The sequence below is a fragment of the Vulpes vulpes genome, chromosome 1, assembly GCF_048418805.1.
Source record: "Vulpes vulpes isolate BD-2025 chromosome 1, VulVul3, whole genome shotgun sequence".
Taxonomy (NCBI): Eukaryota; Metazoa; Chordata; class Mammalia; order Carnivora; family Canidae; genus Vulpes; species Vulpes vulpes.
This window is the reverse complement of record NC_132780.1, coordinates 165896717-165923050: the sequence shown is the minus strand read 5'-3', so window position 1 is coordinate 165923050 and position 26334 is coordinate 165896717. Positions and strand designations below refer to the sequence as shown.

The following is a 26334-nucleotide window of genomic DNA, read 5'->3' as shown; positions in this document are numbered from 1 at the left end:
TTTAAGAAAAAAGACAGAGGATCATATGGGTAGGGAAGGAAAAATAGAATAAGATGAAATTGGAGAGGGAGACAAACCATAAGAGACTCTTAGTCATAGGAAACAAACTGAGGGTTGCTGGAGTGGGGGGTGTGGTGGGGGATGAGGTAACTGGGTGATGGACACTAAGGAGGGCATGTGATGTAATAAGCACTGGGTATAAGACTGATGAATCACTGGCCTCTACCTCTGAGACCACTAATACATTACATGTTAATTAATTGCATTGAATTAATTAATTAATTGAATTTTTAAATAAAAAATTGTTTAATTGCTATATTGTACACCCGAAACTAACACTGTTAATAATATGGAAGTTAAAATTAAAAATTTAGGGGCACCTGGGTGGCTCAAAAACCCCACCCTAATTCCATTCAAAAACGTGATATTACAGGTTTTCCTTTATGTTAACCTGATTTTAGTAACATTCAGATATACAAGCTGGTCAAGTCTGATATGACAGGGTAAGTCATCTAGCTATGAAAGTAACACACCAATGTAAAAAACTGTCCAGAATGACCTCTTTCTGTGAATTTTCCCAACAGTCATGGTACATTTTTAAAAGGCTTTTTTTTTTTTTTTTTTTTAAATTAAGGAACGTTTATCAGAGAATGCCTAATTGAGAAAAATATTGCATCGGTAAATTGCTCTGCTCTAGACAACTGCTGCTCTTTCTTCTTCAGATTTAAAGTCCCAAATCAAAATCCGTTTTAAGAGCTTCAAGTAATAATTACCTCTGTGTCCTTCAAAGGGTCTGCCGGTTTCCCTACACTCTTACAGGGTGAGCAGAGCTGTAGCCACTGATAACCCAGCTGCCGAGGAACTGAGTAAAGCCGGCTCCAAACTTCTCAGCTGTTGACAGGCTTGACTTGCTGAGAACACTGGTTAAATATAGCACGCGCGAGCTCAGCTCCTCAACAAAGTCATTGCTCCGACAGTGTTGTGAAGGGAGCAGAAGACGAGAAACCTAATCTCAGAACCCAACAACACCTAGCAACAGTTGAAAAAACTTTTAAACAAAAGTCTGGGTGGGAGATCTACAACAGCCTCCAATTTCTGCTGATCGGGATTTCAGGGAGAAGAAGCTGCTTTTCCCTTCCCTCTACTCAGTTTCCTGCATGACTTCAGCTGTTGGCTAGTCCTAGGAAAGAAAGTGGGAAAAGCTTTTTCCTCTGTATTCTTTTTGGGCTGGATAGTTTTCCAGGACTCCAGTCTCTCTGGGGTTGTGGGACAAGCCACTGGGTTCTTCAAAGGATAAACTACCTCCATAAAGGACATACCCTTGGTTAAACAAGCTGCCGTCAGGTAAGACCAAAATAAATAACTATTTACTCTCTTAAGAAATTTCTGCTTCCTTAAGATTCTGTGTTGTCAGTTTCCTTTGATTATTACTGTTTACACTATGTGATAACACATTTAAGGAATTATCATAATCACTGTGGATTATTTTTAAAGAATCAGGAACATCTCTCTCGGAATTATACCAGTTCCTTTTTAAACACAAAGCTTGTTACAATGTTTTAATAGCCATCAAAATATTTCTGCCAAGTTATCATTCTTGGGCAGGTAACAGAAATATGGCAAAGGACAACTTCATGGTTCCTTTCACAATTAAGATGGCTAAACAACGAAAGAGATTTTTTCCCTGCAAGCAAAGTAACGTTCATTTACTGAAAGTAGCTGAGCAGCTTGTGTGGTAAATGAGAGGAAAGTCCTGTATGGTATTTGTGTTGCTGTACTTAAGACTTGCTGCTATCTGCTTCTCCCTTTGCCTGATTCTCTGATTACACTGGTACACCTTGTGCTGGTTCTGACCTGGTTACATTAGAATCACCCCAAGTGCTTCTGACTAGGCACAAAATACAGCTGCTATTAAATCCCTACTTTCGCAGTTGTTGAATATAAACTATTTGGGAGAATGTTTTTTTGTGATTTAGAAAAAAATAAATGGAGTAATTGCTTGTGTATAGATAAAACAGATCCTGATTTTTAAAATTGAAACAGAATTTATTAGAAAAAAAACTTCGTATTAAAGTTGTATATATATGTATGTGAATATTATAGTGTGAAGGAAACCCTCCTCTATCTGTTGGTATATTGTCTCCCTCTTCCATGCATTGCCATGCAATTTTATCAGAATCGCTTAGTGATTGATATCACATTGATTCTGACAAAAGTTCTGGCTGAATGTTAGGATATGGTTACTGATACCAGGTGTCTATAATTGGGCTAGAGTTGTATAAGAAGCCTGTTCCTTTAGATGAATATGACAATTTGAATGGATAATCTAAGGATAATATATAAGAAGATACAGATGCACATTTTAAAAGGAATTATTTGAGTCTGTTTTGTCAACTTAAAGAATTTACCTAAGACCAGTTTTGAACAGGTTGTTGTTGACAAATAAGAATGTGTCAGCCCCTTTCAGTAAATGTTCCTATTTTAAGAAAAAGTAATTAAAGCTAATATATCAAATGTGCAGGAAAATGAAATCGTACGTACATTTCAGTATGTACAGTGCTTCCTAGTTCTGACTGCATGATCAGTTTCTGAAGTAAATGAAACTAATCATATATAATGAATGTATACAAGGACAGTGCAAAATGCACTTTGGTAACCTTGGTATCAGGGAATGAAACTCCTGGTACTTTACTGGAGATGAAGTATCTTCATCTTGAAAAAGTTCTGAAAAGTCAGAACTACATGCTTTACATTTTTCTTGTTTTTATCTTAGGAATGGTCACATTGTTGGCTTACAAATGTATGTGTAAGGCCAAAGTATGCCATTAGTTCTAGGCATGTAATTTCTTTTGGAGTCGGTAGAACAGTGTTAAGTAACTGAATACAGCATTTGGCCCTGGGTGAAAGCCATGTTTTCTGATGAATCGATTTTTGATTATCATTGTCTCCATGGCTGTAAATTTACATCCGAGAATCAAAACTAGCGCAGTTAGACCATGTGCTTCCCTCCAGTATATGAACAATCAAACCCACCGTGAACCATATAGATTCTGTTCTCTTGTTCACTCAAATTCACATCTGTGTTATTTGCAATCTACCCTTTCCCCTTCATCATAAGGGTTGTTAGATTCCATTGCTGTATCTCCTACCACACCGAGGCCTCTTCCCTTCACTCTCAGTCTGGATTGTAACAGTGCTGCTCTCCGTGACCCCCTCATTGCCATCCAAACTATATTGCCAATGACCACAGGGTTAATTTTCCTAAAACATTGCTTTACTTGTGTCTCTACTCTTCAGTTATCTTCTGGGACTCCTGGTTGCTGCCAAACACCTAAGCTGGGTATTTTGAAAACCTTCCATCATCTGGCACATACTTAACTTTTCCAGTTTCAGCTCCCACTACTCAACAACAAGTGTCCTTCTGCTTCAGATATTTCAGATTTTGGGCCATTCTCCAAACACATGCACAGGGCACATTTCAAAGCTACACCTCGGCCTGTTTCATTCCCCCTGCCTGTAATACTTTTCCTCTCCTTCCCTGTGTAGAGACCTTATCTGCTCTTTAAAGCCCAATCAGTGCCTTCTACTTTCACAATGATTCTGACCATACCTTTTTAGAAGCGATTCCTTTTTAGACAGTTTGGTGCTCTATTAGAATTGAGGTATTTGGGGACAGGGTTTACATCTTTAAATTCAGAACAATTTAATGAAGCAACTGGGTGCAAAGCATTGTCCTAAGCACCACTTGGTTTTAGGGCTTTTTATTGCCATGCACACAGTGGCTGTCCTACTAACATTTTTGGCTCTAGATTTCTGTTGATGAGTGCATGAGAAAAAGTGTAAGTAAGTATAAAATCAAGAAGAGCAACTGTTATGTGTGTAACTTTTTATCTCAAAAATTGCTCAAGGCACGTCTTCATAGTTCAATATGCACGGAAAAGTTACAAGTAATTCTAACTATGCTCAGGTACCTGATTGTGGAGATGATGTACCTCTTGAGAATGAACTAGAAAGAAGTATATATAAAGACTGTATATACACATGCTTGTCCTGTGTATGCATCTACCCACCTAAATGTTATAACTCATATAACTTTTATCATCTTTTGGTATCAGATTTAATTTGGTTCTGTTTATTTAAGTCATGGCTCCTTTTATTTGTGGGCCATCATGGATTACAATCTGGCCCAGAACATTAAAATATTTATATACCATATTATGATCCCTCTTTCTTTTTTCCCCTAGATATTTAAAAATAGAGACATTTCTCAGATTTATTTTTAACCACTGAGGAAACCTATAGCCTTACTGTGTGAAATAAAAGATGAATTATGATTTTGAAGCATTTTTCTGTCCACCAAAAGAAAGGTATTCTTTTTGTATTTTAAGATAGCCAAGGATACATAAATTCTAAAAGTATTTAGTGAGAATCATAGGATTTTTCCCAATGAAATTTGTGAAATATTCAATATATTCACTTAGTGGTGGTTTTCCTATAGTTATTATTTTTAATTCATTTGTTAGAAGTGAAGGTTGGGAAAATACACAGTCTAAACTCATGCGTTTTTCTTTTTTGGGAGATGAACATTTCTTCATGTAAAACAGGTGCCCTAAGAAATAGGATTTTACAGAGCTTGTTTAGTTTTGTTTGTTTGTCTTATTTTATTTCTCTATACATGTGGGTTTTAGGAAAGTATCACCTTAGGAAGTGAGGGGGAAACCTTAGGTTGAGATCTGTTTCAGCAGAGAGATTTAAGAGAGGTTATTGGTAACAGTTTGTTAGAAATATGACATCTGAAAGACTGCAACATAGATTCATTTATACATTAATTATTTTTAATATATATAGCAATAGAAAGATAAGCTAATGCAATATATTTTGTTTCCTTAAATCTGAGTTGAAAATACAACAAGGGTATTGGTATGAAGGAGGAGGCAAGGAAGGCTAGCAGCATAGGCAAGCCAGATGGCCTGGATTCAGATCTCCACTCACTGTGACCCTGGGCAAATTACTCTCTGTGCCTCAGTTTCCTCATCTGTAAAATGAGAATAATAATACTATCTTCCTCAAAGAGTGGTTTGGAAGATTAAATGAGTTAATAAAACTTAGTTGCCTGGTAGACTTTTCAATAAATTTAAGCTATTATTGCTTTATTATCACATCCTAAATGGAGTTTTCAATTTATTTTAATCTTTCTTGCACGCAAAATTCTTAGATACAGATAGCCTGTGAACTCAAGTTCATAGATCATAGGAAAGGCAGAAGAATGTATTGTTTAAATTTGGAATCCTGTTTGGGACATACTTTGCTGCTGGGTACTCTAAGCACACATAGTTTGAACGCCAGCCAATAATTTAGTATGGAATTTATGTTTCAAACCCTCCCTTATCACTCGGCAGTCTGCTGTCTTATAGAATCATTACTAAAAAGGCTAAAAAATCACCCACAGCATAGACTGTTCTATGGTTTCTATATTTGCACTTGGAGATAAAGTGTGTTTATGTATTGTGCTTGGCCGTCTCTTTTATAGCCTACAACATTGGGTAATGTATGGCAGTGGAGATTTCCTCCTCTATAGAAAATATACTATTAATTTTATTACTCTTTATTTCTTCCTTTAGATGTTTTGTTTTGTTTTATTAACCTAGTAACAGATAAAAATGAAAAGACCAAAAAAGGTCATCTCACGCTGGCTTTAACCTTACCAAATAGAAATGAATTCTTGCTCATCATCCTTAGTCCTATTCATTCTTCTTAAACACGACAAGAAAGTAACAACAAACAAACAAACAAACAAAAACGCTGTTATGTCACAAAGATGTGTGTGTATTATAGGGCACTTACTACTCTACTATGCATTTAATTTAACAAAAATATTTCAAACGCTCTTATAAACAGGGGAGTTTCTTAGTAGCTTTAGTGCTAACAAACCTTATGCCGGGTAGTTATGGCTTTGACCTGACCATTTGCTTTATTTTTCCCAATCGAAAGGATAAATTTTTAAAAGATAAGGCAAACTGAGGTTTAGAGTTGTCATTCTTTAATGAAAGCCTTGCTATGGAAAGAAAGAAGGAAGAAAAGAAAAAAATAAAAAAGAACTTTCCCTGGCTTTACAGAATACATTATCACGGCTTTAGGGTGAAAATATATTGGGTTCTCTTCTTCTTTTTCCTTAAGTGGTCATTCCTACTCTTTGACTAATCAGAGAAAGGAAGAGGCTACAGGCAGAGTTCTACTTTTCCTGTGGCAATAGCTGAGGCAGTTTGATTTCAAAGGCAAGGCAGGAGTTATGGAAGAACTTAGAATAAGAAAAATCAAACATGAATTGAGCAGCCCTAGCTGGCTGCTAACCAGCTGATTGCAGAACATGAGAAACTCCCAGCAGAAATGAAGTAACAGGACGTTAACCAGCACCCCAGTCCCTGAGAGCTTTGCTTAAGCCACAGCAGCACTGAAAAGTCAAAAGAAGGTTGGCGTTGCTTTTCCTTTTTGGGAAATGGTGTCAATGTGCATAATATTGGGTGATTTATGTGTTTCGGAGGTTTGTGAAGGACAGACTAGAGCATTTTAAAGCAAATGCAGGATTTATCTTTAATTGAACTCTTAAGTTTCAGGGATTTTTCTCTTTTCTTGCTTAAATTCTGTCGCTTACTTCCTTTACCAAAACATAAATGAACATGATAATTGTTACTTCATTGGCCAAAGATCTTATATGTCTACCCTTGAATATAGTCTTTTTTTTTTAAACTTTTGCAACAATCGTAACAGCAATCTTCCCAAGTTACTTTGAAGAAATGAATTATCTGCTGCTTATCTTTGTAAAGAAAAGGTGTAGGAAATCCATGAAATGAACTCAGTTTAGTTGGCCAAATGCATTCTTTAAAAAATGATTTGCTGAAGATTTAAAGCCAAAAGACAATTTGATTAAAAACAGTAGACTGTTGACATCACCAAGACAATCAAATTACTGCCAACTTGCCTTGTTTATCTAAAAGATCTTTGTAAAAATAAGGTTTGTGTGCGTGTGCACACACACGAGTCATAGGTGATATGGTAATAGTGATAAAAGGATTTTTTTTTATATCTCTTTAATATACTTATGTCTTAAGTAACTCATTTTAGGGCCTGCTTCTTTGAGGTACCACAGCAAAACAGGAAAGGAAGAGGCATTGCTGAGTTCATAATGCTATTTCAGTGTGGTAGCCTAAGTCCATGAGGAAATGACGGCCTGGGCCTGTATTTGGAGCCTCACAGTTACTGTGACGACAACACACACTACTGGAAAACAAAGATGGTCTGCTTGCCAGGGTGAGCTGGGAAGAGTTTTGCCAGCTCAGATTTTTCCTAATTATTCTGTAAGTCTTGAAATGTGACACTGGAGATATTCAAGGCTCTTTGTGTTTCAATAACTGTTTAGTAAGTGATACATGCTTGGGCAGCCTGGTATTTGGATTAGGGAGGGGCCTTACACATAAGCTCAACTTTCACATGTTGTCTTGATAGATGGCATCTTCTGGTCTGGGCATCCCCAAACCAACTGCTTTGGTCACAACCTGTTATTTGTTCTGGTGCCTAAGGAAGCCAACTGCATTGGTAGAGTTCACTCCTCGGGGGCTTCTCAACTTTTGGTCATATATCCCCACCTTCTATATGCCGTTCATTTTGGAGATCATTGCCCAACATACCAGGAGTTCCTACCAATTACTGTGCATCTGAATCCCAATTCTTATAGATGATATAATACATAATATAATAATAACTCTATATAATACATATCACCTATATAATATGTTATATAGCTATATATAATTATTTAGTATCTATAGATGATGATAATACTAGGTAGCATATACTGGAGATTATTCTGTGCCAGGCATTGTGCCAAGTACTTTACCTGGATGATTTTATTTATTTCTTTCAATAACCCAACGAGGCATTAATTTTATCACTATTTTATGGATTAGAAAAATGAGGCTGGTAGATGGTAACATGCCCACTGGTAGGTTGAACATTCAAACCCAGGCAGTTTGACCTTAGTTAGCCTATATTTTCAACCACTTTCTTGTAATGTAGGCAGTTGTTCAAGGAGCCAAGCTTGGGTACTGGAATGTAGAAGTTATTATTCTTTCATAGTTTTTGTTGGGGCAATATGGTTCTTTTTTGGAGGGAGAGGGGCAGAAGGAGAGGGGGAGAGAGAGAATCCCACGGAGCTTGATCTCACAACCCGGAGATTATGACCTGAGCCCAAATCAAGAGTTGGATGCTTAACTGACTGAGCCACCCGGGTGCCCATGGTTCTTGGTTTCTACATTGCTGAGTTGATTCCCTGGGAAAGGGTAACATGGAGCATTTGCTTTATTTATTTATTTATTTATTTATTTATTTATTTATGCATTTGCTTTTATGAGTTATTATGGCTGTTCTTATAGCCAAATCCTTTGATACCATTGGGTCTCCTTGTTGCCTCTGTTGACAACTCTGAACCTTACCTTCTGTTGTAACATTCAAAATGCTCTGTAGATCTCTACTTTGGACATTAGAATTCAGTTTGTTAAAGTGGGTTCAAGAGGGAGTCCTACAAAATACTTATTCCAGGTGCTGGTAACAGTGTTTCTTGAAGAAGTCTTTGGTAGTGTGGTGCATATATATTGGTTGGAGGAAGCAATGAAGAAGGGGATAGAGGGTCTCATTACATGTAGGAGCTCTCTTAGGCTCCCCAAAATTTTGTTTAGGTAGTGAGTTGTCAATCTGGCAGCAACTTGTTTCTTCAGGAAAAAGCAGAGAGTTTGCTATTGCTTAAGGAAAATTACCTGATACTTACAGCCAGTAGTTTGCTACTGTAGATCGATAGCATAAACTATTTTATTTAATTCTTTTATCTTTATTAACCAAGAGTGACAATTAATGATGCTAAATGTCTGATCATTTGGATATAATTAAAATTTTTGAGTTTCTGTTTACATGTGTAGCATTTAACTTTTGGATTATTTGAGGTAAAAGGAGAGAAGTTCTAATAAAATTTTGATGGAGCAGATAATGCTTTGCTTTTTTTTATGCTAGTGTCCATAAATACTCTATCAAATATCTCAGGTGATGGGACTGAAATCCTAGGAACATGAATGTTTCATGTGAAGTGAGCACATAGCAGAATGAATCTTGATCCTCTGAATAATTTTATTCTATGAATTGAAAACAGTATCTTGTCAAAAAAATATTAGCATACCTTGAACTCCCCCCCCCCAACATACACATAAACACTCATTACCGGTCAATACGCAGGACTTATCCTATTGCTTACCTGACAGGCTAAACATCTTCCAGAAGCAAATATACTCTTTGCTCTGTGACATAGATTTATTTAATCCAAAATAAAGGTAGTAATATATTTCATGAAGGCCCTCTGTTTTATTCACATGATCTCTCCTGATTTCCTTCCAACAAATAAACTCAGAATTTCCCTTGTGTCATCTCTTACCTTTATGTAAAAAGGTGCAACAGCATCCAAGGAGGAAAAGGATTGATGTTCCATCCATTGAAGACAAAGGACTGTTGGCTTCTGGAAGTTTTTTTTTTTTCTTTTTTCTCATTCAGTTATTCTAAATCTCTCTTGGCAACAAAACTGATATGGCTTCTTAAGTGGGAGATATTAAGAATTTATCATATTAATGCAAGAGTTATCTGTAAGAGCTCCTGGTTCTCTTGGTACTTCTGTACCTGGTCTGATTTCAAGCAGGAATGGGGGCTCTGAGTCTCACACTGTTGATGATTATATAGGTTTGGTCTTGGAGCCATCCATGCCCAGCAGGAAACTGAACTCTGAGCTCACTTGGAATTATCAGATCACCTAGTCTTGTGGTTCTCAACACTCCTTGTGCATCAGCATCACCAGAGACACTCTAAAAATTCAGATGCCTGGGGCTATGCCCCAGAGCTTCTGATTCAAGTTGACCTGACTCGGTGTCCAAGTGTTGATCTCTTTTGGAATCATTTATGAGATTTTAATGTGCATTCGGGATTGTGAATCAGTTATCTAATACAACCTCATCACTTAAAAGATGTTAGTACTAAGATGAAGAGAAGTCAGAAGTTAAATTCCAGTCTATTACCCTTTTTACCACGTGATCATTATAAACAATAAAGTAGCTAATATTTAATGAGTGCTTTCTATGTATTAGGCACTAGTAACCCCACAAGGCAGATATTCATATACTCTACATTTTACAGATAAAAAGGCTGAAGGAATTGTCTAAGTTTCCCCAACAAGCATGTGGCAGATCTGAGATTGGAGTGGCAATTAGACTCCTCAGTTTGTACTCATAATCTCTTCATTGCTTTGATGTTCTGGAGCTAACTGAGAATATAAGGTGTTGATTGGTAGCTGCTTTCCTCTTTCAGCATCAGGGGTGTGTGGCAGCTGGCCTTAATGCTCTGGTAACTAAGTGAGATCTCTGTTTGACTAAAGACTGGGTCCTTGCTTTCTCTATTTTCCCACTAAGTGAGCCAAATGGAGGCAACCTGTTCTCTTAGACACTATTTCAAGGTGTTCCATTTCCCCAGTGAATTTGTTTCTATACACTCTCTTTATTTTCCCTTGTGGACTGATACAATATCTTTTGCTTTACTTTTGGGCACATCTATTTGTTTTTTGAATCTCAGTGAAAATTCTAACCACAAACTCTAGTCTCCTGTTCAGACCTTTGACCTTACCCCTAGTCCTGTGACTTTGGCTGGATTCACTAATTTCCCTGGGATTCCCCTATCTGGACTTACATACCATCCCTTAACTTCTCATATATCAGCAACAACAGGAAGGGATTAATTACTTTACTTCTTCCAGCAGGTGCATTGGAAACAAGCTGGTCTGTCCCATGGAACTGACTGGTCCCATGGCCACTGGGTCAAGTACCCTGCAGGCTTTTAAAGTAGGCAGCATGTATAGAATTTATAGTAGGCAGCATGTATGGAATTAATTTTCTGATTGATTCTGTAAGTTTGAAATTCTACAGAGCAGCATTTTTACACCTAGGGGAAAATCTACATGCATTGTCTCATTAAATCATACCTTACCAAGATGTAAATCACCAATGGCAGATCCTGTAACATGGATTATTCTAAACAATAGAAACTAAACAAAAAGTGAGAGTTTATAATTATTCTTATTAATATGTATAAATTTTAAAAATTTACATGATAGATTCAGATATGATTTGGGATGATTTTTAGAATCACATTGCACAAAATAAGTGCTAGTAAGTGTTTGTTAAGTTGAATCTATTAAATGTCATGGAACTGAAAAAAATAATTATCTTGGAATTGAGAAAGCAAACATTACTAACAAATTTTCATTGGTTTGAACCTATTTTTTTTATAAATATGGGAATAACAATCAGTGACCATGGGTGATTATCTCTCTGCTTTTCAGTATTCTTTTAACCTATTAGTTACATATTGGTTTTAGAATAATACAAGTTAAAAATCAGCAAACATTTACAATGTCCATTAGAGTATCAAAGAATAACCAACACATAACTGAGTGGAAGCTGGACTGTAACTGTGATTAGCAAGATAGATATATTTCCAATAACAGACTATAATTCTTACTTTAAATATAGTGGTATAATGGGGCACCCGGCTGCTCAGTTGGTAGAGCATGTGATTCTTGATCTCAGGGTTGTGAGTTTGAACCCCACATGGGATGTAGTGATTACTTAAAACAATATAGACAACTATTGATATGTGTAATCACAAATATTTGCCCCTCATCTTTTCACTCATGTACTGCAAAACTTATGAAAAAAAAAAGTAACCAGGCTCTTATTGTGGTTTATTAGCTGGAAATGTTCTCATCCTCAGAAATCTATTTTGGAGTTAGGATTATTACACTCCCCTACAAGTGGTAAAGCAACAGCTGCCATTTAATAAATGTGTCTGCTGACAGCTCCAGCTGATGAATACCCTTAAAGTTCCCTATTAGCACCACTACTACCCACATTACTCCCCAAAGGAAATATTGATTATAGTTGCTTGATTTTGTCTTAATTTCACCATAGCTTTATTTCCTGCATCACTTCCCCCAAATTCCAATGATGCTGTTATTTACATCACCATTCACATCTTCCAGGGAATAAAGTCCCAGTGGAACACATGTGTTCCTGGTGATGTATTGCGATGGAATCTCACCAAAATGAACACGTGAAATGCTGAGCTCAAACAGAGGAGAGGACAAGGGAGAAAACCAGATGAAAGTGACTTGTGGTTTCTCGGAAAGTGAAGAATTTTGTCCTTTTGAGAGAGAGATTAGAGGAAAAATCAGAGTTCTTGTTTTTCCACATAGTGTGAATGCATGGTTAAAATCTTACAGCTTGATTTATGTCTGGATTACTTTAATTTCTGTTCCCAGACACTTTTATAGGAGTTGGACTTTCACAGTACTAACACTAGCTCTGTGTGAGAATTTAAGAGGATTTGGGCTGTGTGAAAGGAACTGATTATAGAGTGAGATCTATTCAGTCTGCTCATCTCGAAAAACATGTTTTGGACTCAATCAGGCAAGGCCCGTGTATGTAGTTGGAAGAGGGACTAGAGGTGCTGAACTGGAAGCAGGGTAGAACATGGGATCCAAATGGTGTGGGATTAGATGATAAAGAGTGGTCCAAGTTAGCAGTGGACATCTGAAGGTCTAACATAAGGGTATGGAATGTCCTGGCAGGCAGGTAGGAGCATGGCTGTCTCTGACAGGCTGAGAGCCAGCATTCAGGCAAGCCTGTTAGCAGGACCAGGGAGGAGAGTAGAGGGGTGGGATTTAGGGACAGGATCATTCTGGAGGAGTAGTCCTAAAGGCTAGGAATGAGATGCCAAAATTGTAATGCAATGTCAGAACAACTAAGATATGCTAAATGTGAGAGTACTGTGCTAGGGCATCTTGTGTCCCTCCTGCTTCACATTTAGTATGTAGCATTTACCCATTCACTAAGTATTTATTTAGATTCATATGTATAAGGCACTGAGCTAGGGATTGGGATACAGTAGTGAATATTATATAATCTCTACTCTCTAAGAGATGCTGCAGGTAAAAACAATGGCAATTTCTGTGCCATGTGACTAGTGAGTAAATGGTATTGTGGGAACACCCTCCTGGTTTTGAGTGGTCAGTGATTGGTTTAGTGATTATAGATGGATTGAAGTGACTCTTGCTGTAAGAAAGAGGAATTATTGAGGCTGAAAACAAGAGAGGGCCTGGCAAACAAGATCTAAGGGAATGCAGCAGAAATGAATGTGATTAAAACTTTAGAATATCTGATTTGTTGCAACAAGTCCACATAGCTTTACAAATGGTGGGCAGCTCATAAATTACATTCTTTAGTTACATGCTAATGTTAATTTTTTAAAGAATAATGTGATGAAGAAGATGCACTATCTACATTCATTTTTATTAAACTTAAATCTGTATTAGCCATAATGAGCCAGCCAAATATGCATCTTGTAGGCTAGAAAATTCTTGACCCTCACCACACTCTGAGTATTCTTTCAAAAACATGACCACTCTTCATGTATCTAAAAGGGGGTGATGACTACTTCCTATAAAATTATTTGTGTTAGGACTTTCACAAACTTGTATACTTTGAAAAATACTTACATATATTCAACACTTCACTTAAAGTGCCTAACTGCTGCTGTTGCAAGAAACCTAAGTGAATAGCCAGGAAATTTTTGAAGTGTAAGTTGGGAGGATTGCCTTTCCACATATTAAAATAAATTTTGAAACCGCACTCATTAAAACACTTTGGTAGTGGTGTCAGAATCAGTTCATATCCAATGGGGAGATTAAGGGAAAATAATAGAAAGACCAGAAAAATAGACACCTACATAAAAGAAGTTAGTGTTGGGAAGGAGAGGCATTTCAAATCAGAGGAGAAAATATGGATTTTTCAACACAGGTTTAAATAACTGGGGAAAAAAAGAAATTAAATCTCTACATCATATCTTATACCAAAATATACTAGATGTATCAAAAATATGTGTAAAAAAGGAAACTGATATACTGAAAGATAAATAGATAAATGGGGGGGGGGGGATCTTCCTAAAAAGACAAGAACGCAGTAAAACAAGACTAAAATATATGATTCTATAAAAAACTGAAAACTTTTACACAGAAAAAAAACCTATCTTATGAACCAAATACAAACAGCAAACTAGACAAAAATTCTTTTGACAAAAATAATCAAGGACAAATATTCTTAATATAAAGAGCTCTTTTAAATGAATAAAACAAAAGAGATACAACAACAGAAAAGGGGACAAATGACATAGATAAACAATTTATAATAAATGTGTGAAAAACTATTTAACCTCACTGATAATTACAAATTCAAATTCAAAGAAGGTAGTAGTATTTCAACAAACAAAACTCTAAAGAATCCAATACCCGGTATGGCAAGGATGTGAGGAAATAGATGCTATATGCTGCTGGTGGGAAAATCAACGAGGGCAAGCTTCCTGAAAAGCAATTAGACAATATGTGGTAAAAATCCTTATAATCAGAAGAAAAATAAGGTCACTTCCATTTTGAAAAATAGAAGAGTCAAAACACATGTGATGCTTTTGAGAATGCATTGTTTCTCTTCCTCCTATTGTTCTCAAATATTGTCTAGTTACTTCTAAAAGTTTGGCAGACCTAGAGGCCTTTATTTAAAAAAAAAAAGTGCACATACTTCTTCCTCAGTGCTTGATAGGCTTTCCTAGGAGAGACCTTGCTCCATTAAGAGTTTTTGAAACAAGTCTGCATAGTCCATTTTGCCTATCATTGAAGTGCTGAGTATATCTTGATGGCAGTGCATTTCCTGAGAAATGTTATTATCAAAACCTAAACTGATAACCAAAATAGACACACTTCGGACTAGATTATGAGGATGAGGGACCAAGTAGCAAGTGGATGAAATCAGGGAACAGAGCAAGATTCCTTACCTTTGAATATGGTTTTACGAGGGAGTGAAGCAGAGACTCAGAAAGTTTGACTATCTCAAAGTCAGGTAGCTTATTAAGTCAGATATATGAATTCACAGATGAGGCACAGTATTGTGTAGCATATCTTCCTGGAATTTGGAACATGACCCATCTTGGATTATTTCCCAGGATAATTGTTGTATGAGAGCTCAGGATTTCTCTGTCTCATCGTGCCGCTGGCACCTCCACATATTGGGCTTTTCAGATCATCAGCAACGTACTACTCATCAATTCTATCTCTCATTCCAGGAGATTGAGGGAGGCTAGTTACAGAATGGTGTGTGGTGTGCTTGTGTCCTCTGAGGGGTCTCATGAGGGTGGTACATACTGTGAACAATGCCTAGCTGCTTCCCCCTGGTCTGAAAGCAGGGACATTTTGTGAGTGGGTAGGGAGCAGTGATGTCCTTGTATGCTAGCATTCTTATTCTTTCTTTTGGGAAGTCATTTTTTAGAAGAAGTCATTCCTGAAAAGTTACATTGAGTGAAGACAGGCACTAAACATTTTAAACTAAGCTGATTATTTAGATCATCCTTTGTTGTTTGGTCCTGCAAGATGCACTGAGATGAGCAGTGGAGCTCATTCATTACTTTGATTGTCCTTCCAGGTATTCTTTATCATACATGGGACTTAACTAAAGAGTTTCCTTTATTTCCTTCATACCCACTGATAAAGAGGAATGAGACCAAACATAATAGGTGTATGTGTTATTGCACTTCACCTTGCTCACTTTGTTTTTCACAGATACTGTGTTTCTTTTTTAGAAATTGAAGGTTTGTGGTAACCCTATGTTAAGCAAGTCTATTGGTGCCGTTTTTTTTTTCCCCAACAGCATCTGCTCACTTCATGTCTTTATGTCACATTTGGTAATTCTCACAATATTTCAAACCTTTTTATTTTTTAGTATATTTGTTATGGTGATCTGTGATCAGGGATAATGGTTCATTAAAAGCTCATATGATGGTTAGCATTTTTTAGCAACAAAATATTTTAAATTATGTACATTTTTAAAGACATAATGCCCTTGTACACTTAATAGATAGCAGTATAGTGTAAACAGAACTTTTATATGCACTGGGAAACCAAATAATTGATTTGACTTGCTTTATTGTGCGATACTTGCTTTATTGTAGTGATCTGGAATGGAACTTGCAGTATCTTTGAGGTAGGTTTATGTATATAATTCTGTTAATTAGAATATAAGTGTGGGGTACCTGGGTGGCTCAGTTGTTGAGCATCTGCCTTTGGCTCAGGTCATGATCCCAGGGTCCTGAGATTGAGTCTCCCCTCAGGCAGCCTGCTTCTCCCTCTGCCTATGTCTCTGCCTCTCTGTGTGTCTCTCATGAATAAATAAATAAAATCTTTTTTAGAAAAGAATGCAAGTGTGCGTAATAGCAACAATTGTACATTATTTCCAACTTGTATTGGTGATTGCTAGATCAAGTAATTTAACAATGCATTATTCAATGAGTTCACCAAATTGTCCATTTGTAGCCCTCTGTTCTTTAAACATCCAAGCCAAGGATATTCTCTTGTCTCTGCTTCTTATCATTCTTTATATGCTTTCTTATATACTCACTGTGATTATGGGAATTGTTTCTTCTTCTTCCCTTTCCATCTGGGTTTAGGTCTTGATATGTGTGGGTTTTGCCCTCTCCTTCACACGAGGGCCTTCTCCTTCAGAGAGTTCTAGTCAACTTTCCATGCTTTCTTGGGCTTATTCCTCATTCTCTCCTTTTTTTCTTCCTTTGAGAACCTTTCTGTTATTTCTTCTGCTAAGCCAGTCATAGAGCATCCTTCAACATTAATATACATGAAAGCTATAGAAACCAAGATACTTTTATTAATGTCATAGATAAAAATTATTATTCACACAATAATTTGTTACCAATAATTAATCTTCAATCTCAAGACTTATTTTCAATTTCCAGTTAAAACTGTTAACCCCAATCATTCTCTGAGAAATATGCATCTTGGGGGAGGGACCTGCCATTTCTTCTAGATTGATGTACAACAGAGCAGAGTTTGAAGTACAAATTACCACTCAGTATGGAGGTCAGATTAGATGCTTTGGAACTGGAAGATGGTCTGACTTGACTATCTTCTCATTTTTTAATAAGCCCAATACCCAAAGTAGGGCTTAAACTCATAACCCTCAAGAGTTGCATGCTCTATGGACTGAGTAAGCCAGGTACCCCTTTTCTCAGTTTTTTATACTTGTTTTTCTGTTCTGGAATTTCCTACCTTTTCTACATTAAGAGATTGGAAGAATGTGGTGAGAGTACCATGATTATAAGGGATATCTGTATGCTCAGAAAAAGGTCAGAATCTTGGGTACATAAAAACCTCAGCTAAATTCCCCCAAATTTTCCTAAGTGCTGTATTTAAAGGGCCATTATAAACTGTATGTTTACAATATGTATACACTGTGTATTAAATATAATTTTCTAAAATATTCTTGAATATTCTATATAATGATGGTGTAAAATTACTTTTTTAAAACCCAATTTAGTATCCTCATTGAGAGTGGTTGATTTATTTGTTTAATTTGGTTCAAACCAAACTAAAGGTTACATATAATCTCCTATGCTGTGTATGATTTGGACCTTACTATAGAAGCAATTGTCTATGTGTTTTTTCTATTTAATAGCCCAATTAAGCAGAATGGTAAATGGAGAATAATAATATATTTAATAAGAAAGAATTGGTCATTTGAAAATGGTTTAATGGATTAGTTCATATGGCCAAATAGATAAGAAATATTTTATTTTATTATTTTTTAAAGACTTTATTTATTTATTCATGAGAGACACACACAGAGAGAGAAGCACAGACACAGGGACACAGGAAGAGGGAGAAGCAGGCTCCATGCAGGGAGCCCAACATGGGACTTGATCCTGGGTCTCAGGATCACGCCCTGGGCTGAAAGCGGCACCAAACCGCTGAGCCACCCAGGCTGCCCAGAAATATTTTATTTAAATCAGAATGCAATAAGGTTTTATCTGGAGGTCAAAATGCCAAAATTGTATATATGTATGTATGTATAACCTATCTTTTTTATATATGTATATATATAAACATATATAAAATATAATGCCAAAATTGTATGTATGTATGTATGTATAACCTATCTTTTTCCAGATTTAAAAGGTTATCATATAGATTTGGAGGGATTGTTATATGTTGTCCCAAATAAAACTAATTTGCTATATTTTTATTTTTTATTTTCTATTTTTTTAAAAAAAGATTTATTTATCTGAGAGAGCATGAGAGAGAGAAAACATGCATGGGAATGGAGAGAAGCAGAGGGAAAGAGAGATAGAATCTCAAGCAGTCTCCCCATTGAGTGCAGAGCCCAATGCTGAGATCATGACCTGAGCTGCAATCAAGCTATATTTTTATTTTTTTTTTAAGTTTTTATTTAGAGACACACACAGAGAGAGGGGGAGAGGCAGGCAGAGGGAGAAGCAGGCTCCATGCAGGGAGGCTGACGTGGGACTTGATCCCAGGACTCCAGGATCACGCTCTGGGCCAAAGGCGGCGCTAAACCGCTGAGCCACCAGGGCTGCCCTCAAACCATGTTTTTAAATTGCTATACATTGCTTTATTTTTAAATAAAAAAATTTCTTGGCTAGAAAATGCATGGACATTTAGCTTTCTCCAAAATATATTTGTTTTGTTTATTTTTTTAAAAAATTTGATATAATCATGACCTTACAGAAAAGTAGGAGTTTTTTTTTTTTTTTCCCTGAACCATTGGAGGGTAAGTTTCAAACCTGATGTCCCATCACCCCTAATTCTTTGGTGTGTGCATTGCCACAAACAAGGCTATTCTCTTACATAACTATGACATAAACATCAAGATAGGAGATTGACGTTGATACATTACTAACATCTAATCCTCAGTACTTATTCAAGTTTCCCAGTTGTCTCAGCAATGTCTTCTATAGCAAAAGGATTTATTTCTGAATTACATACTGCATTTAGTTGTGACTCTTTCACTTAATTCTGGAACATTCCCCTAGTTCTTCCTTGACACTTTTGAAAATTACAGGCCATTTATTTTGTAGAATGTCTTCTCATTCTGGGTCTGTCTCATGTTTCCTCATGATTAGATTTAGGTTATGCAACTTTGACAAAGTATTTGTTTTTAATGCCCTCAAATGCCTTCTTTGATACTAGAATTATAACGTTAGTAACACATGAAGGCTATAATCTAAATTTAGATTTTCCTATGATTCCATCCTCTATAACTTTAACATCATTTTTCACCTTTATTTAGCCTATTTTGCTGTGTGAATTGTGGTAGAAAGTCTCACTATTTACTAGCTTTGGTAGTCTGACTCAGGGTTTCTCAACCACAACATAATTGACATTTTGTACTGGATAATTCTTTGTTGTGGGGACCTGTTCTGTGAGTTATAGGATGTTTATCTTTATGAATCGTTAGTGTCCATCCACTAGATAACAGTAGCCCATCCTAGTCTAAGTTGTGACCACCAAAAATGTATTTAGACATTGCCAAACATTCCCTGAGGGGTGAAATTGCCCCAGGTTGAGAATTCTGGGTAGCACATTTCTTTTACTGGTCTGACCTCTATTGGTATTCAGAACTTCCTGAAACAGAAACAGAATACTTTAGGCAATTTCTTTTCTTCTAATTGAGTTCCGTCTTCTTTTAAATCCTACCAGGATATTCTATCACATTCTAACAATGATATTTTCTTTAAATACTAAATATGCATAGTTTTAACTTAGTTTCCAGTGGGCCCTTGGCACCACATGAGACTTGCCTGACAAAGGTATCAGAACAAGACTTTTTTGGTATTTGTATCTCTTTAAGCCTTTTTCATCATTCAAAGTCTAATAAGAAAACAAAAGCAGTAATTCAGAATGCAATAAGGTTTTATCTGGAGGTCAAAATGCCAAAATTGTATATATGTATGTATGTATAACCTATCTTTTTCCAGATTTAAAAGGTTATCATATAGATTTGGAGGGATTGTTATATGTTGTCCCAAATAAAACTAATTTGCTATATTTTTATTTTTTATTTTCTATTTTTTTAAAAAAAGATTTATTTATCTGAGAGAGCATGAGAGAGAGAAAACATGCATGGGAATGGAGAGAAGCAGAGGGAAAGGGAGATAGAATCTCAAGCAGTCTCCCCATTGTATATTTAAATTCAGAATGCAATAAGGTTTTATCTGGAGGTCACTTCTTTTCCTCCTAGTAAATGAGACTTTCTAACTCCATTGTTCTCTTCGTTCCATGAGGGTACTTATTGTCTGGTCTATACATTTTGGCAAGTAATTATTTTCTGTTTAGCACTTATTTTATACCTTTTTGTTTGCTTATTTTCAATGTACTGTTTTGTCTTCTTATCTCACTGGAGGCTCTTGAAGGCAGAGATATACCTCCTTTGTGTTCCCCACAATCTTGACATATTGGCTAAACTATGTGGAGTGAATACTCAATAAATATGAAATTCAATTCAACTACTTTTGATACAAATACTTAAGTATTGAGTATTTTAGAATATGACAGATCCCCACCAAGCTAACCTCTATAGAAAGCATAGAAGAGAGATAACATATCAACTTTTCTAGTATTTTGTGTTTGTTAGTCATTTACCTTAATATTCTCATGAAACGAATGGAAGCTATATCTATTCTGTCAGTGGGAAAGTGGGCTTATCTCATGTAAATGGCATTAATGCTCTGACTTGAACTGTCCTACTTTGAGAAGTTTTCTCCTTCACAGTTTTTTCACATTGTGAACAAAACTGTGGCCAACTGCCCCTCAAAAATTGCAGAATATATATGTCAGCACTTGAAAGTTACCATAACAACCAGCTGAATTTTTCTCTCACTTGGTAAGTTTGGTTAATTATAACACATTTTTTTTTTTTCAAAAGCGATTTTTACCTTTCACCAAGTCCAGGATGCTCATTTTTTTGTTGTTGTTGACTATAGAAATGATAGGACATTTTTCAAATTTTGACAAATATAGAGATCATATACGATTTAGTTATCATGTCAAATACTCTATCAGAAATATGTTTTGCTAAGAAAAAAGTAATTTTGTTTTGGGTTTAGTGGGGAAAAAAACACTTTATTAAAATTAACTACAAACCCAAGCAGTTCTTCTAGTACCAAGTTGGTAAGCTTCCTTGCAGTGCCTGTAATATTTTAACAATAAATATTTTTGAGATATAGATATAAATGTAAATATGTTTAGTTATTCCAAATGCTCAGTAAATAAGTCATATGAAATTCTTCTTTACTAAATAATGAAGTTGGTAATAAAATGTTCTGAGAACATACTGTTGTTTTTAAAAAGATAGGAATGGCTGTTGGTATTTTAATAAACTTAGAAGAACAGATTATATTCTCCAAGATGGTTTTTTTTTACTTGCTATGCAGCATTATGCAGTCTTAAATACCAACCAGTATTGTTATAAATATAGTGATTGCAGAAATATATATCAAGCAGGCTTGGGACTTAGACTGGTTGGCCAGTGTTGAACCTGGAAAACTGACAATTTTTCCATTCACCTGATCTGTCAGTAAACTCAGAAACATGCCAGAGTTGTCAGTAACCATACGTGTGCACACACATGTACACCTCTGACTCGAAAACAGAGATTGGAGAAATAGCACATTGCCAAGTTCAGTCTTTAGGCTGTATTTTTATTTTTCCTTTCTCTACAATCATTCCAATACTTCCCTATCTTTGTAATTACACTTTATATTCCTAGGGGGGAAGGGAGTGAAAGCAAGAGGGTTAAAATACCTTTAGATATAGCAAAGGAAGCATGTTAAATGACCCGAAAAGAGCTTGGCACCTTTAGAGGGGTTAAAGACTGGGAAATTTGGGGCAATCGCTGGGAAAGCTTCTGGAGGCCCTGCTCCACACAGCAGTCTTCAAGCTCTTCAATTCCTGTATTCTTAACTTACATAAAAGAAGGTAAAGGACCATAAATCCTTTGTTTGTCCTTATTAAGACCTTTCTGAAATTTAATTACCTTCACATTTGGAGGCCCTTGTAGTGATTAAAATTTCTCCGAGAAACAGTTGTATTAAGGCAGGGAAAGCACTTAAGAGTCCATTTGTACCTACATATTTGGCTTTTGTTTATTGTAAATGGAAATGGCTTTTGAGAGAGGCTCCATTATTTTCCTTTTAACTGTAATTTAATGACCTCAGTGCTTCCATTTTAATTTTAAAAATCAATTTTCTACTTATCACTTCTTTGCTTCTGATAAGTTTCTTTTTCTTAAAATTCCATTGGATATTTGGTCATTTTCATTTGGATTTTTCTTTCATTATTCATTTAGTTGACACATTCTTTTTAAGGACCTACAGTGTTGTTGTATCATAAATAGGCACCGTGGGGATAGCAAAGCAAATGCAGACAGATATCATCCTTCCTCAAGATCCCCTATCAAGTTAAAAAACAAACAAACAAACCCATCATCTTCTCAAGTTGAGTCGGTTTGAAAGGAGACGTGATTTCATATCCAGACTCTACCAACTGAAAAAGTTTATACTCTACCATTCCCACAGTCCTCTCTCTAGAGTATAGACTTTAATTAGAAAGGTAGAAAAATATTAAGGGAGGTAATGAGAAAAGAAAGGTAAAAATATAGTTAAGAGACTTTGAGATTTGAAATGTGTTGTTTCTTTCAATCTCTGTGGGGCTTGAGATGTGGTTTTTAGAAGTAAGATTTATGATGTACTTTATATTATGTCTCTGTGACCAATATATGTGTCGTGGAGATAATTTGATGCTTTTAGTTCTTTAAATATTGCTTTTAAAATAAATCCCTTCAGTCCATTAACCATAGTTAATGTTTTCCCACTGGTTTGTACATGTCATAGCTAAAGACCAATGTAGACTAACAGGGAAGGAGAAAGAAAAATTAGTACATTCATGAATTATTCTCTGTTCTCACTTTAGACAAGTTAATTTTCCTTAAATTATCAGGTTCTGTCTTAATCATAGGCCACTTGTGGTTATCAAGAAATAAATGTTTATATGTTTGGCCTTCACAGTTTTACATTTCACACTAAAAGCCCAATTCAATTTGCCCTTCAGCACTCTATCACAAAACAGTAGATGTGGGAATTAAAATCCTAAAACATGGATAATTCTTAATTATAAAACTCTTCTTCCAATGAATATTGAACTAAGACTTGAGAAAGACCATTCTGTTAGATTGACATTCAAATGTTATAATTGCATTAGAAGGGTATCTTCCAATTATCCTTAGTTAGGAGTAATTAGAAATTACAGAGCATTGGGGTGCCTGGGTAGGCTGAGTGGTTAAATATCTGCCTTTGGCTCAGGTCGTGATCTCAGGGTCCTGAGATTGAGTCCTACATCAGGCTCCCCTCAGGGAACCTGCTTCTCCTTCTTCCTGTCTCTGCCTGTCTCTGTGTGTCTCTCATTAATAAATAAATAAAATCTTTAAAACAACAAAAAAAGAAATTACAGAGCATTTATGTCTCAGCATCCTGGAAGTGTAATTCCAACTTCACCCATAAAACAGCCACAAAAAATATAGGTCCACCCAAGATTACCTTTCATCTTTTTTTAAGACCAGAGGGCAAAGGATATGGTGTAACGTATAGTTTCTTTCAATTCCCTAGTATGATTAATGAAAGGAAGAAATAGCTTAAAGGAAGAAATATCATAGATTATAAAAAGTCTGTTGTTTCACTGATTTCACTAGTTTAACGCAACTTTACATACCATACTTTATTATAATTTCATCACTTACTTTCCACATGTATGACATATATTAGAAATAATTTGTACATGAAAAATAATTAAAAATTACCTCAGTAATAGATTCTCCTTATTAAGAAATGAGAATTTAACAGATTAAACTGAAGTACTCTGTGATTATTATCCTCTCCAATGCCTTCCTATCTTAGTCCTCTCTGCTAGAAATGGCCACCATTAACAATGTGTAATATACTTCCAGACCTTTCTCCATAGGGATAGAAAAGATATCTCTGTGCGTATATATTTTACCATAAGTAATGTATCTATAATTTTACTTAAAAATATGGCTTAGATAATTTTTCATGTTAATATATGCAAGTTCACTTCATTCTAGAAAATTGCAGCATGGTCTTCCATAAAAAGGGTGAACAATTATTTATTTAGCCATTCCTGTTTGTATAAATATTTAGGTTGCTTTGAATTTTTCACTGTTAGAAATAACACTGCTGTGAAGGTGATTGTCCATGCCTGCTTGGACACTTTAGAACTTTAGGATGATGAATTATACAAAATGACCTTGTAAGTACTTGTATCTATATTCCCTGAACACTGAGTACTCACTGAAATTGAGTTTCCTCCCTTAAAATGAGGTTGAACACCAGTTTATATAAATCTTGATTATTTTTTTATTATTTCTTCTGTGAATTATTGTTTATATGTTTGGCCCATTTTTCAATTAGATTGTTTTTTATTTCTCTAAATGATATGTTAATTCTAATTATCATATATGTTGCTTGTCTTTTAACTTTTAAAGTGCTTTAGTCATTCAAGTATTTAACTTTTGATATAGTCAAAAGTCAGTTATAGTCATTATATTACTTTTAGAACTTATGCTTTTTTTGTGTATTATTTCAGATGGCTTTCCTGACTCTAATCTTATACACATTTGTCTATGTTTTCTTCTAATAATTTCTTATCATTTAAAAATTTAAGTCTTGATTACAATTTTTGTGATAGGTATAAGGTAAAGATCTAATAATTTTTTCAAATGGTTAGCTAGTTCTTACTGATTTGAAATGCTATATCATTTTGTCTCAATGATTTGAAATTCCACTTTTATCATGTTTCATATATATGAATATATATGTATACATATACATACATGCATATTTATCCTCAACAAAAATGTTAGGTTAATTCATGGTTATTCCTTATTTTACAAATAGGGAAAATGAGGCATAGAAATATCAAGTAATGGGGGGCCTGGGTGGCTCAGTTGGTTAAATGCCTACCTTTGGCACAGATCATCATCTCAGGGTCCTGGGATCCAGCAGCATGTTGGGCTCTCTGCTCAATGGGATGCCTGCTTCTCCCTCTCCTTCTGCCCCCCCCCCCACCATTTGTACTCTCTCTCTCTCTCTTGCTCATTTTTCCTCTCTCAATAAATAAATAAAATCTTTAAAGAAATATATTGAGTAACTTGCCTAAGGGCACATAGTGAAGTAGTGGTAGAACAAGAAAACAAACCCCAGAGTCTAGATTTTACAGTCTATGATTTTAACAATTACAATCTATAAAATTCCTTTGTATGTGGGTCTGTTTCTGGACTCTATTCTGTTTCTTTAAACTACTTGCATGTTGTTGCATTAATATCACATAGTCATAATTACCACATATTTATAATATGTTTGATGTTTATAAGGACAAGTTCCTTTTTTTGTATTTTTTGTATTTCTTTTTTTAAAAATAACTTTAGTTATCATTGTTCATCCAATATTCTATATACATTTTAGAATTTTATAAGAAACTCTATTTGTATTTTGAAAAAGACTACATTGATATTATACATTAATTTGAAAAAGAATTTACATTTTAAAAAGTATTGATGTTTCCATCTATGAATGTGGCATATTTTTCTTTATCAGGACACTTTATGTTTTTTTCAGTTAAATTTTGTAATTTTTTCCACAGAAACTTTATTTACTTCTACTGATTTTATTCCTAAGGACTTTGTAATTTAATATTTGTCACTGTTGGGAATGTGATTTTCTCCTCAGTTACATTTTTTTTTAAAGATGTATTTATTTACTCTGGAGAGAGAGAGTGTATGAGCAGGGAGAGGGGCAGAGGGAGAGAGAAAATCCCCAAAGGACTCCTAGTGAATGTGAAGCCTGAGGTAGGGCTCGATCCCAGGAACCTGACATCATGACCTGCGCTCAAATCAAGAGTTGGATGCTCAACCAACTAAGCCACCCAGGTGACCCACTCTAGTAACATTTAAAAAACCATTGAGGTCAATGTATTGCAAAGTTGTTGATTTTTTATGCTGATTTTGTTTTTGCCATCTTAACTGAACTTCCTCCTTAGTTGTAGTAGTTCTTCATTTGATTATGTTTCTAAGTAGATATCATGTTTCCTGAAATTAATAGTAGTTGTCTCCTACTTTCCAATCTCTATATCACTTAATATGGTCTTACTTATTTGATTCCATTGACTAGGACATCCACTCTGATATTAAATAGTAGCAGTGGCATTCTCATTTTTTTTCCTGACCTTAAACACACTTTCCAATATCATGTTTGCTGTATTTTGGGGGGTAT

The 26334-nt window shown here is 35.5% G+C and overlaps 1 protein-coding gene across 5 annotated transcripts in view; it reads left to right on the top strand.

Annotated features, from left to right (window-relative positions):
- The first annotated feature begins 807 nt into the window (after window positions 1-807).
- Window positions 808-26334, top strand: part of FILIP1 (filamin A interacting protein 1) — a 180582-nt gene continuing 155055 nt past the window's right edge. For 3 of the 5 annotated variants that reach the window (XM_026007379.2, XM_072735551.1, XM_026007378.2), the window contains exon 1: window positions 808-1344. The gene's annotated coding sequence lies outside the window, so the exon portion shown is untranslated. Of the gene's footprint in view, window positions 1345-6203; window positions 6470-26334 lie in introns of those variants that run through there. The other 2 variants (XM_072735567.1, XM_072735555.1) reach the window with 2 other exon arrangements.